Raw genomic sequence first — 13,747 nt, 5'->3', positions numbered from 1 at the left:
TAATCACTGCTCTATTTACTTCAAGCCAGTCTTCTCCATTTGAATACACATTTTACTATTAAAATATTTGCATGTAGGAGCTCTACAGAAGAATAATTTGGGGAGAAATGCTGCTTTTGTTAGGTATAGTTGCTATGAGGCATTGAGAGTGCATTCAGAACCTTCCTTCCAAGTTCAGTAACTTCATCTCCTATTTCAGCTGGACTCACCAAGTTGCCCAAGAGGCCCTGGCCATAGTGCACATTACAGGATAAATTATTTAATAGAGAAAAAACTTCTATTATTTCCTCCTCCAGTTCTGAGGAAATGACTGAAGAGTAACTACTTATGTAATAAATATCTTTATGAGAGATATGTATACAATTTTAGCAAAACATATCCCATAGATAAATCTTGTTTTCATGTAAGAAGAAAAAGGAAACCAGGTGCAGCGGCTTATACCTCTAATCCCACCACTTTGGGAGGCCAAGGTGGGCAGATCAAGCAACTTGGGAGGCCAAGGTGGGCATATCACTTGAGGTCAGGAGTTCAAGACTAGCCTGGCCAACATGGTGAAACCCTGTCTCTACTAAAAATACAAAAATTCCTTTTAGATGATTATTAGTGGGAAATAAAGTCTAATCTTGAAATAAGAGCCACTAGGAAAATGTTCTACCATAGAATATAGGCCAGAATTTTAAGTTATTTTTACTATTATTCACCACAGAATGGAGATGGCAGAAGCCTAATATCCTGGTACTAAAACAAAGTGGTGTTGTGGGTGTCCTTGTTGCTTAGCTTACCCAATAAAGAACTTCTTAGGATGACAAATCATACAATTTTCTTAACAGTAACACAAACAGAAACCTGTTGAGGTTGTGTGTGTGTGTGTGTATGTGTGTATGTGTGTGTGTGTGTGTGTGTTTACAAAGCTTTATAGCCAGGCAACAGAAGAAAATATCACTTGCTGGAATCACTGTTTAGTAATGTTATTTATTTAAAGCTCTTCTGCACAGATTTCACTCTGTATTTTTCAGACAGTAAAAATAACAGTTGATAACAGCCGAACTGTTTAATGTACAAATGATAGCAAAATAAAATTTAATATTAGAATACATTTGCATAGTATCATGATAGGTATTAATAATTTCTTATTCAGCCATGGATATATCAGCAGTTAATGTAACACTTGGTCAAATCTTATTTAGGGATTGAAATATTTATCTTACATACGAACTGTCTGAAACATGACTTACATACATCCCATTTCCCCACACGTAATGTAAGGATTATGACAATCATTTCAATTTTAGATTAAATATGTACTAGCTATGTGATCTCTGACATATCAAATGTTTGAGATTTCCCTGCCAAGCTTGTCAGTTCGGCCATATTATGTTTCAGTCTGAACTTAGTGACATGGGAGGCTGTGACTTGAGTCCATGGTACTGTTTAGCACTTGGAAAATACTGATGAGAAGGAGCTGAAAATTTAAATGCAATTTACATGTTCAGAATCTCACTGGACTTGATTTTGTGCCTGCGTTGTGGAGGGGATGGGTTACATGTAGGTGTCCATGTGCATGGCGTCGTGGGGAGTTATGTATGTGTGTTTTCATGCACATCTTCAAAAATGCTAAGGAAATCACAAAGTCAAGATGTTGTTGGATTGAAATTATGTGGATAAAGTCAGTGCAGAATTCTTGGTGACATTTGTGATGTAAACAAAACTATATCTTCCCTTAGCATGCTTCCCAAGGCAATAAATAATAAGACTGACCATATGAGAAAATGAATCAGTCATATGGTAAGGAAAGCAAATGCCTTGTGAATGTGTTTACCTCTGAAGAGGAGGCAGAACACATTGACATATCAGAGAGGGCTTTTATCGGGAACATCTCCCATTAGCACTAATGAGAGCTGGGTATTTAATCCACTGTTCTCTCATGCTCATGGCATATTTCATCCTTGATGGCAAGGCCTTGAAACTTTTTTCCTCCTTAAATGATACTCTGTGGTAGTTATGCTAAATTTTTAACTGTGTATATGGCTTTCTGTGACTCTTCTCTGCCATCTGTATAAATATCTAAGAAGAACTGAAGCTTTTCATTACTGTGAACTTCCCTGACCACCCTCTTTAGAAATATTTTTTTTCATCCATGCAGAATCCTAAAAAGGAAAAGCTTAGTGAGCCCCAACCTCCACCCTACCAAGCCCCCAGCCTGGACTCCCTGGATTTCAGGAAGCCCAGAAATCAGCTTGTTTCTCAGTAGGGTGGTGACATCTTCATCTTCTCCTCCGAAAGGTCAGTCAAAGCCCAGATCCTGATTAACAGACTGATCTAACCCAATGTGACAAAACACCATGCAGGATAACATGCCTAGAGAAAATGACGAGGACTGAGGACGTCAAATCACTTTAGTCATGAGGGGGAAAAAAGACGAGCAATCTAGAGGAATCCAGAATATCAAGAGCCATGGTTCACAGAAGTGTGCTTGTCATGAGTGAGGCGTGTGTGTGCCAAGTACATCTTCCCATCTAATCCCCACACAGCCTGTGAGGGAGGAACGGCCATCCCTACCTTCTCGGAAGGTAATTCCGGCTCAGAGAATATCGGCTATGAGAACCAGAAGGAAGGAATATTTTCTAGATACAATCAGCACAGTTGCCAAGGAGACAAGACTGCTTGGCTTTTCTCTTCAAGTGTGCAAAGGATCATTTTCCAGGGACTGGCTGTCAGCCATCCTCCTCTTACCAGTGTCAGAAGTGGACATGGGGTTACAATATAGGACATGGGGTTACAATACAATCCAGGAAGGACCTGGATAGACTGGATGAATAGATGAAGGATAGGTAGATGATAGAAGGAGAGAGAGACAGACATACACACACACACATACTCACACACACACTCACACACACACACACACACACAGAGAAATGATAGATAAAAAAGACAGAAAGAAAGATACAGAAATAAAGATCCAGATAGAGTAACAGAGACAGACAGATAAGTAGATAGAGATGTTTACATACAGATATAGACAGATATACAGATAAGAGAGATAGAGATGGATACAGATAGACTGATATAGAACTAGATAAATACAGATAGAGACAGAGAGAGAGATGAAAGAGAGAATGGTTGCCACAGACTTTGAGTTCTCTGATAAAAGTTGACCCACACAAATCACTGAGTCTAAAGATGTCTTGAAGCCCAGGCATCTGAAAGGAAAATCCAAAGATTAAAATATCATTGCTACTTTCCATTTTACTCCTGAAAAAACCAACTTATTTTTACTGACATCTAATATTTACTTATTGCTTACTAGGTGATTTATGTGCATCATCTCATCTTATTTTTAATTCATCATTTTTTAACAGGATGGAAACCTAAAGTTTAGAAATTAGAAAGTAATTCCCCAGAGTTCTGGAACTGACAGAACCATGATTGTCCAGAACAGAAGTCCTTAACCTCTGCACCTATTATCTCTCAACAACAACAACAACAACTAAAAGCACGTAGGAGACTGGGAAATGCAGTAAATACCATCTGAGTGTTTTTGCTATGGTGAATTCCAGAATAGTGCCAGCTGGACAGATGTAATGTATGATTGTGGAACCTGGCATTGGGATATCCGGGACCTTGGCCAAGTTGCCATGTCTCAGTCATATCATCTTGGACATCTGATCCCTACATCCCTCCAGCTTCTGCATCCTCTGATTCCAAGCTAGAATATTATAGTATAAAATATATGGTAAGAATCTGTCCGTGATTTGGTTACCATGATCCGTGTTAAATAAGCCAAATTTGAGGCTGAAAAATTAACACATTAAAATTGAAAATGGCATTCAGGCAAATCACAGAATAATAAATACAAGTGGCTAATACACATCAACAAATGTTAAACCTCAGTAAGAATAAAAGTCGCTAATCGAACGTGTGTTTTGTCCACCCATATAATTGGCAATTTTAATGATAATACATAAGGATTTAAGAAAATAAGGACACTTATCTCTACCAATTAGTACAGTCTTTCTAGAGAGCAATTTTACAATATATATCAAAAGCTTAAAAAATATGAAAGCTATTTCCGCACTTTAGTTACATGAAAATTTATTACAGCATTGTTTATGAATTTCAAAAAAAACAACAACACATAATCCCACCACTGAGAGATCATCACTTTAATATTTTGGTGTTAAATATCCTAAATTTTATTCACACGCACGCACGCACACACACACACACACACACGCTTAAATATTAATGGGATACATTGGCTATACTATTTTAACCTGCCTTTTGCCTTAACAATATACAATGAATGGATGTATTATCATTTGTTTAATTAATACCTTATCATTGGGCATTTGGGTTTTAATCATTTTTTGTACTATAAATAACACAATGTTATATGTCTTCATAGCTAATCCTGAGTGAATTTGTGTGTGCTCTTTGCCTGTAGTTGTTTTCAAAGAGCAAGAGCATGTCCGGGACACCAGCCTGGCACTTCACATGACCCACCCACCCCTGCCTCCTAAGGGCAGGACTTCCAGGCTGGTAGATGGAGCCTTATTCTGGAATATTTTCCGATGTCATTCTTTGTAAGCTGGACCCATCAAGGAGTTGCTGGAGGTCTTCCCTCCAGCAAAGATTCAGGCATTTTAAAACGCCCCATCTAGAAGTAAACTTTGACATGTGCTACAGCACAGGTGAAACTTGAGGACATTATGCTAAATGTAATAAGCCAGTCACAAAAAGACCAAGACTGTATGATTCCACTTTTATCCAGAGAAGATACCCAGAGTAGTTAAATCCAGAGATTTATCCAGAGTTAAATCCAGAGAAGACAGAAAGTAGAATGGTAGTTGCCAGGGGCTAGGGAAAGAGGGGGAATGAAGAATTGTTGTTTAGTTGATATAGAGTTTATGTTTTCTTTTTCTTTTTTGGTCTTTTTTTTTTTTTTTTTTTTTTTTGGAGATGCAGTCTCGCTCTGTCACCCAGGCTGGAGTGCAGTGGCACGATCTCAGCTCCCTGCAACCTCTGCCTCCCGGGTTCAAGTGATTCTCCTGCCTCAGCCTCCCAAGTGGCTGGGATTACAGGCGTGCGCCACCACGCCCAGCTAATTTTTTATATTTTTGGTGGAGATGGGGTTTCACCATGTTGGCCAAGCTGGTCTCGAACTCCTGACCTCAAGTGATCCACCCACCTTGGCCTCCCAAAGTGCTGGGATTATAGGCATGAGCCACCATGCCCAGCCAGTGTTTCCATTTTCTAGGGTGAACGGACTTCTGAAGATGGATGGTGTTGATGTTTGCACAGCAAAGTGATTGCACTTCACACTTCATACTTCACACACACATTTAAAATAATTAAGATGGTAAATGTTATGTTACATATAGTTTACCAACATGAAAACAAAAAAACTTCCCATCCAGGACCTGAAAATTGCTTTTTTTTTTTTTTTTTTTTTTTTTTTTTGCCATCCTTGGTTTATAGATGTTTGAATTCTGCATGGGTATTATTAGAAGGTTTGATTTTGTGTCTTATTATGTGAAACTCTGTGAAACCTAATACTCATTGTTTTATTCTATGGGAAGAAACCTGTCACCAAGATCAGATTAACTGTGAGCCCAAGGTGCTATAAAAACAAACGTCTCATTATACCAGAAGATTTCCAGTCCCTGGGGAGCATGTTTGTAGCTTTTTAGCCTGTGGAAGCAAACAGCTAGGAGTATACGTAACCTCCTCCCAGGTAAAAACTAGAAAGAAAATAGCTCAGGGAGGCATTTGTGGGAGTTCTACTGACCACGGAGGTCTTGAATTTAAAACTTCTGTTAGAACTGCAAGGAAGTAGAGCATTTATTCATTCATTTGTTCACTCCCTGCAAACGCTGTCTGTGCTTTCTTCACAATATAGCTAACTCTTACATCTTCACACCACCAACATCACTGGCCCCCCTGATTAAAGCCAGCATCTTTTCTCGCCTGGATTGTTGTACTAGTCTTCCAGCCAATGCCCCTAACTCTCCTGGGCCCTACTATCCTTTATTTTCCACACCATAACCAATTTTGTTAAAATGCAAGTCAGATTCCTTACTTTTCCATTCGAATCTCTCTAGTGACTTTCTATTTCCCTTTGACAAAAACACAAAGTTGCAAATATTGCATGTGTTCAATACATACTCATTGAATCCATAAAAGGATGCATGTTAATTGAGTGCTTATTAATCGTCAGAAACTGAGCCAGATGTTTCTTTATAAGGGTACAAAGATAAATGACATTCTTTCCTTTCTGGTAGTTTATATTCTAGAATATGAGATGAACTCATAGATGAATACATACAAAAACAATGTTATTTTTCCCTGGTTAAAGTCTGAATAAAGATAGTTGGGCTCAAACATTGGAATGGCCAGTTTTACCTGGGTGGGGAGAGAGGGCAAGCGAGAGGGAATTCTTGAGTATTACAAAACAGCAGAGATTCCAGCATGATGAGGAATGTGTAGGGGTGTTCCGGGGCAGGAGAACCACATGAGCAAAGGCGCGAGGTGTGGATTCATCTCCGAGGAGCAGGGAGTGTTTCAATGAGGGTGGGAACCTAGAAAATGGGAAGCGGCATAGAGGCCAAAGGTTAGGAAGAAAGGTTAAACTGAAAGTTTTCAACTTAAGTGCCTTCATTTGCATTGATTGACTTTACTGTTTTATCTTCTAGGCAGTGGGGAGTCACTGAGGTTTTAAAGGTGATGGAAATTGGATTCAATGCATGTCACAGACAGGTCACACTAGAAGCAATGAGAAGAATCCGTTCGAGTTTTCTTTTTTTTTTTATTTTTTTTTATTTTTTATTATTATACTTTAAGTTCTAGGGTACATGTGCATAACGTGCAGGTTTGTTACATATGTATACTTGTGCCATGTTGCTGTGCTGCACCCATCAACTCGTCAGCACCCATCAACTCGTCATTTACATCAGGTATAACTCCCAATGCAATCCCTCCCCCCTCCCCCCTCCCCATGATAGGCCCCGGTGTGTGATGTTCCCCTTCCCGAGTCAAAGTGATCTCATTGTTCAGTTCCCACCTATGAGTGAGAACATGCGGTGTTTGGTTTTCTGTTCTTGTGATAGTTTGCTAAGAATGATGGTTTCCAGCTGCATCCATGTCCCTACAAAGGACACAAACTCATCCTTTTTGATGGCTGCATAGTATTCCATGGTGTATATGTGCCACATTTTCTTAATCCAATCTGTCACTGATGGACATTTGGGTTGATTCCAAGTCTTTGCTATTGTGAATAGTGCCACAATAAACATACGTGTGCATGTGTCTTTATAGCAGCATGATTTATAATCCTTTGGGTATATACCCAGTAATGGGATGGCTGGGTCATATGGTACATCTAGTTTTAGATCCTTGAGGAATCGCCATACTGTTTTCCATAATGGTTGAACTAGTTTACAATCCCACCAACAGTGTAAAAGTGTTCCTATTTCTCCACATCCTCTCCAGCACCTGTTGTTTCCTGACTTTTTAATGATTGCCATTCTAACTGGTGTGAGATGGTATCTCATTGTGGTTTTGATTTGCATTTCTCTGATGGCCAGTGATGATGAGCATTTTTTCATGTGTCTGTTGGCTGTATGAATGTCTTCTTTTGAGAAATGTCTGTTCATATACTTTGCCCACTTTTTGATGGGGTTGTTTGTTTTTTTCTTGTAAATTTGTTTGAGTTCTTTGTAGGTTCTGGATATTAGCCCTTTGTCAGATGAATAGATTGCAAAAATTTTTTCCCATTCTGTAGGTTGCCTATTCACTCTGATGGTAGTTTCTTTTGCAGTGCAGAAGCTCTTTAGTTTAATGAGATCCCATTTGTCAATTTTGGCTTTTGCTGCTGTTGCTTTTGGTGTTTTAGACATGAAGTCTTTGCCCATGCCTATGTCCTGAATGGTACTACCTAGGTTTTCCTCTAGGGTTTTTATGGTATACACCAGTAACAGACAAACAGAGAGCCAAATCAGGAATGAACTTCCATTCACAATTGCTTCAAAGAGAATAAAATACCTAGGAATCCAACTTACAAGGGATGTAAAGGACCTCTTCAAGGAGAACTACAAACCACTGCTCAGTGAAATAAAAGAGGACACAAACAAATGGAAGAACATACCATGCTCATGGATAGGAAGAATCAATATCGTGAAAATGGCCATACTGCCCAAGGTTATTTATAGATTCAATGCCATCCCCATCAAGCTACCAACGAGTTTCTTCACAGAATTGGAAAAAACTGCTTTAAAGTTCTTATGGAACCAAAAAAGAGCCCGCATCTCCAAGACAATCCTAAGTCAAAAGAACAAAGCTGGAGGCATCACACTACCTGACTTCAAACTATACTACAAGGCTACAGTAACCAAAACAGCATGGTACTGGTACCAAAACAGAGATATAGACCAATGGAACAGAACAGAGTCCTCAGAAATAATACCACACATCTACAGCCATCTGATCTTTGACAAACCTGAGAGAAACAAGAAATGGGGAAAGGATTCCCTATTTAATAAATGGTGCTGGGAAAATTGGCTAGCCATAAGTAGAAAGCTGAAACTGGATCCTTTCCTTACTCCATATACGAAAATTAATTCAAGATGGATTAGAGACTTAAATGTTAGACCATTCGAGTTTTCAAAGTCAATCAATAAATAGTAAGAACTAACATTTACTGAATGCTTACTATCTATTAATACCAAGCTCTGTGCTGAGTCCTTCACTTTTATTACATTTAATTCCCAGGTCAACCTATGTGATTGGTACTGTGATTTTCCCCCTTTAGAGATGGACATATTAAGGCAGAGAAATTTTAAGCCCAAAGTCATACCATTAGTAGATTAAAGAACCAAAATAGAAACCCAAAGAATCTGACTTTAGGAAAGGGAGAGGAAAAGAAATATATCAAAGAGATAAAAGCTCCAGAATATAGTTACCAGATGTAAGTGGTAAGGACCTAAAATGCCCCCTAGATTCAGCTTGGACAACTTAATGGATGGAAGTGTCTTCCTAGTATAGCAAATGGGACAAATTTAGAAACAAGGCTAACAAGATGTTTTGAATATGTTTGTTTTTATATGATTGTGGGAAATCTGGAAAGCAGATGGGCACATGGATTTGAATCTCAGGTGAGGGTTGGAGTTTGAGATGCAGACTTGGAAATCACCAAACAGGGGAGGAGAAGTCATGGAGTAAACAAGATCAAACACTGATAGAAAAGTGTTAGGGTTGAATTGTGTCCTCCCTTAAAGATGTTGAAGCCCTAACCTCATATCTGTGAATGTGACCTTATTTTGGAAATAGAATAAGATCTTTGTCATGATCAAGTTAAGATGAGATCATTGGGGTAACTCCTAATCAGTATGACTGTGTGGTTATATAAAGAAGAAATTTAGATGCAGAAACAGACCCACATACAGGGAGAATGCCCTGTGAAGAAGACAGAGATTGGGATGATGCCTCTACAAGTGGAGGAATGACAAAGATTATCAGCAAACCACCAGAAACTACCGAAGGGCAGCATGGAACAGGCACTTGCTTACAGGCTTCAGAAAGAACGAACTCTGATGACACCCTGATCTCAGACTTCCAGTCTTCAGAACTGGGAGATAATAACTTTCTGTGGTTTAAACCACAGTCTGTGACACTTTGTTAAAGCAGCTCTAGGAAACTAATACAAACAGGTTGCATATGCATGGAGTATTCAAGGATGATTGGTGATGATCGAAAGGAGACTATTTATTCAAAAATGTGCCTGGCAGTCAGAGAATCAGGAAAGGCTATTACAAGGCTATTCCAAGCATGAGCATGTGAACAGCCACGGAGGTAGAAGAAAGGAAACACCAGCAGTTTGCAATGACCTCATCACAAGCTGCCGCCATGGAGCGATGGGAGAAAGAGATCTGCCCATGAAAGTCCCTATAAAATGCACAATAGCAAGTTTCACCTTAGAGTTCATACAGAGCAGCCAAAGGTTCAAGGGAATGATTACATCCATTTTGTGTTCTTAAATGTTATGTTCTGCAAATATGGTGACAATGGCAACATCATTCTTTAGTCTACCAAAATTATCAAATTAAAATAGGCAGAGCAACTAGGTTGACAAAACTGAAGAATTGTGGATGATAAAACAGTGTTGAGACACCCCCGTAACTACCTAGAGACAAATTAGTGACAACGTATAAGAGCCAATGTGATATCAACAACCATGCAGGAGAAAGTAGAGGGAAGACCCTGAGAACCAGACACTCCCTGGGAAGTGCCCTGAACCAAGCTCAGAGGAGCAGGAGAGACGTGGAGGGAGGGCGTTCTCAATAATCCAATGCAGGGGTGAGTCCAAGGAGGCCACAGTACAACCAAATCTGATGCTACTGGAGCGGGCTGTGTCCTTTAATCCCATTAACTAAGAAACTGAAGGCCCTTCCCAAACAAGTCTCCATACTGAGGAGAATCTGCTGGGAACAGATTCCAAACTGAGCAGCACAGGGACAACCACGAGAGATGAAAGAGAATGTCCAAATAAAAGCGGGGAGGAGCAGAGGCAGCTGATAGCAGAAAGTAACAAGTGATTCTGTTTACCACTCATGAGAACGCCAGAAGAGTGTGTTAGAGCTGTGAAACCAGCTCAGCTATCCTGGCCCACTCATCCCTCCTAAAAGTATAGGAAACTAAACTAACTTTTAAAACTTAACAACAAGAAAATTACCAATTATTACAATGAAAAGAAAGTAAGAAGACGTATGATGTTTCTGTAGACAATGAAACAAAAAAAGAAAACACACAAACATGAACAAAATGGATAAAAATCATAAGCAAATACTTCTAAATGAGCTGAAAGAAAGCTTTTAAATTGTAAAAGCTATGAAGAATAATATAAATCAGAATTAGAAAAATTTGTAAAAGAAATAAGTAGAAAAAAGTAATATATGACACAAAGGATGATGGATAGAACTCATCAGAATAGAATTTTTTTTTTTTCCTGGAGATGGAGTTTCTTTCTTATTGCCCAGGCTGGAGTGCAACGGCGCGATCTCGGCTCACTGCAACCTCCGCCTCCCGGGTTCAAGTGATTCTCCTGTCTCAGGCTCCTGAGTAGCTGGGATTACAAGCATGCACCACCAAGCCCGACTAATTTTTGTATTTTTTTTATTATACTTTAAGTTCTAGGGTACATGTGCACAACGTGCAGGTTTGTTACATATGCATACATGTGCCATGTTGGTGTGCTGCACCCATCAACTCGTCATTTACATCAGGTATAACTCCCAATGCCATCCCTCCCCCCTCCCCCCTCCCCGCTCCCCACAATAGGCCCTGGTGTGTGATGTTCCCCTTCCCGTGTCCAGGTGATCTCATACTTTTTGTATTTTTAATAGAGAGAGATTTCATCATATTGGTCAGGCTGGTCTTGAACTCCTGACCTCAGGTGATCCACCCACCTCGGCCTCCCAAAGTGCTGGGATTACAGGTGTGAGCCACTATGCCCGGCCTAGAATTTTATATTAAAAAAAAAAGAAAAAAAGCAGGACAGAAATGAAAACTCAACTAGAAGGGATATGGCACTATACATACACCATAATTAGAAGATGAGTAGAAGATGAAGAGGAGGAAAAAATTTAAAATCAAGAAGAAATTTGAGATTAGAAGGATTCAAGAGAAACTGTTAGACACAGAATAAAGAAGATATAGCATATATCATCAATAGGAGGCCTCCAAGGAGAAAGACAAAGCGATGGATTAGAAAAAATACTGAATGCTATCGTTCAAGAAAAATTAAAAATACACATGGGAACCTGAAGCTACATAATGAAGATACATATCACATTCTTCAGAAAATTGATGCAGAACACAGCCGATATCAACATATATTCTAATAAAACCATAGATCTCTAAAAAGAAACAATATGCTTGGGACATCCAAGCAAAAAGATCAAGTAGCTTATAAGAGAATGAATATCAGATTTCTTTCAGACTTTTCCATAAGAACACGAGGCTAGTAAACAACGAAGTGACAGAGTTAAAGTGCTCAAATAAATAAATTGCAGATCTTGGACCTTGCATGGAATATGCATGAATTCTACATCCATCTAGCCTAACCTTTCGGTGGAAAGGTTGCTTGGATTTTCTGCTCCTGCACTTCCTTGCTGTATCCCTGCTATCCTTCGCTCTTGGCATCTGAGAATCTTTGCACTGGGTAAATGCAGTTCATTCACAGACTCTAAGAGTGGGTACCAATCTCCAACTAAAACTGTGAAATTTCAGGTCTATGTAACCAAAAGAGCCTATACTCACCCAAGGCAAGATTGATAACAATATACTGTTATAAATATGCAAGAGCTCAGGTAATATTGTCTCTATGTACATTTCTTGAGGGATCTACCACAGAGCAAGCTCCAGACAACCAAATACTGTAGAGACATTGGCAAGAGAGCTGGAGAAGTATTCTAACAACTAAGTGAAGATCGATGATGGCCTCTGAATATCACCATTTTGCAACCTTGATTGCAATATCGTCAGTATATGGTAAGATCATAAAATAGAACAACTAACCCTGATGTGCTTCCTGATGAAAGTACACAACATCACCCACCGAAGACAATCAAACTTAAAGCTGATCAAAATTCTAACACTAATTACCCATTTGCAGAAAACACAAAGGATGGATATGTTCACCACACCATGCAAATGCAATCATTAAAATCAAGACAATGAAAAATACACAAGAAATTTAAAAAGACATGGAAGGGTAATTCATGTTGTAAAAAGGACTTAAGATACATATCAAATAATCATCATATGTGGATCCTGTTTGGACTGCATTTCAAAGTTCAAAAATTGTGATAATCAGGAAAATATGAACACTGAGGATTTGATACTATTAAGAAATTACTGTCTTTATTTGTAAGTGTGATCACAATACTGGTTTTAAAATTATGTTTAATAAAATACTTATAGATGAAATAGGGCAATGCCTGAGATTTGCTTTAAAATATTTTGGTGACAGGAAGTAAGTGGAGGTACAAATGAAAAAGATTGGCAATATGTTGATAACTCCAGTTGATGCTTAAACAATACGAGTTTGAACTATGCAGGTCTACTTATAGGCAGATTTTATTCCACCTCTACCACCCTTGAGACAGCAAAACCAATCTCTCCTCTTCCTCCTCAGCCTATTCAATGTAAAGATCATGATGAAGACATTTATGATCCACTTCGACTTAACGGATAGTTAATATATTTTCTCTTCCTCATGATTTTCTTAATATTTTCTTTTCTCTTACTTTATTGTAGGAATACAGTATATAATACACATAGAAAATATGTGTTGATATTTATGTTATCGATAAGGCTTCCAGTCAACTATAGGCTATTAGTGAAGTGGAGAGTCAAAAATTATATGCAGATTTTCAACTACATTCAACTACTACAAACTGCATTTCAACTCCCAACCCTCACTGTTCAAGGATCAACTGTACTTAACCTGAGTGAAGGGTATAGTGGATGCATTACTTTATTTTTTCTCCTTTTGCATACGTTTGGAATTTTCAATAATAAAAAGTGGTTTTTAAAGGCATAAGAAGGTTTACATGCACATATATTTTGGTGCTTCAGGCTTTCATTGTGTCCTAGGAGAAACCCCCTCATGAACACTGTTGGGCACATAGAGAAACTGACAAAAAAGAATGTATGTAGACCTTTAAAGTAGCAAACCCATTCTCCACCT

The 13,747-nt window shown here is 38.7% G+C and overlaps 3 protein-coding genes across 7 annotated transcripts in view; all 3 read left to right on the top strand.

The window, feature by feature from the left end:
• CHCHD7 (coiled-coil-helix-coiled-coil-helix domain containing 7) overlaps positions 1–13,747 on the top strand; it is a 1,019,570-nt gene that overhangs the window by 141,652 nt on the left and 864,171 nt on the right. The gene's annotated exons all lie outside the window — the stretch shown is intronic.
• The window catches only part of TGS1 (trimethylguanosine synthase 1), a 553,145-nt gene that overhangs the window by 75,174 nt on the left and 464,224 nt on the right, over positions 1–13,747 (top strand). The gene's annotated exons all lie outside the window — the stretch shown is intronic.
• Positions 1–13,747, top strand: part of XKR4 (XK related 4) — a 429,208-nt gene that overhangs the window by 239,959 nt on the left and 175,502 nt on the right. The gene's annotated exons all lie outside the window — the stretch shown is intronic.

The sequence above is a fragment of the Macaca thibetana genome, chromosome 8 (assembly GCF_024542745.1).
Source record: "Macaca thibetana thibetana isolate TM-01 chromosome 8, ASM2454274v1, whole genome shotgun sequence".
NCBI classification, from domain to species: Eukaryota; Metazoa; Chordata; class Mammalia; order Primates; family Cercopithecidae; genus Macaca; species Macaca thibetana.
Note: the sequence above shows the minus strand (reverse complement) of the source record. Positions and strands in the feature narration are given on the sequence as shown.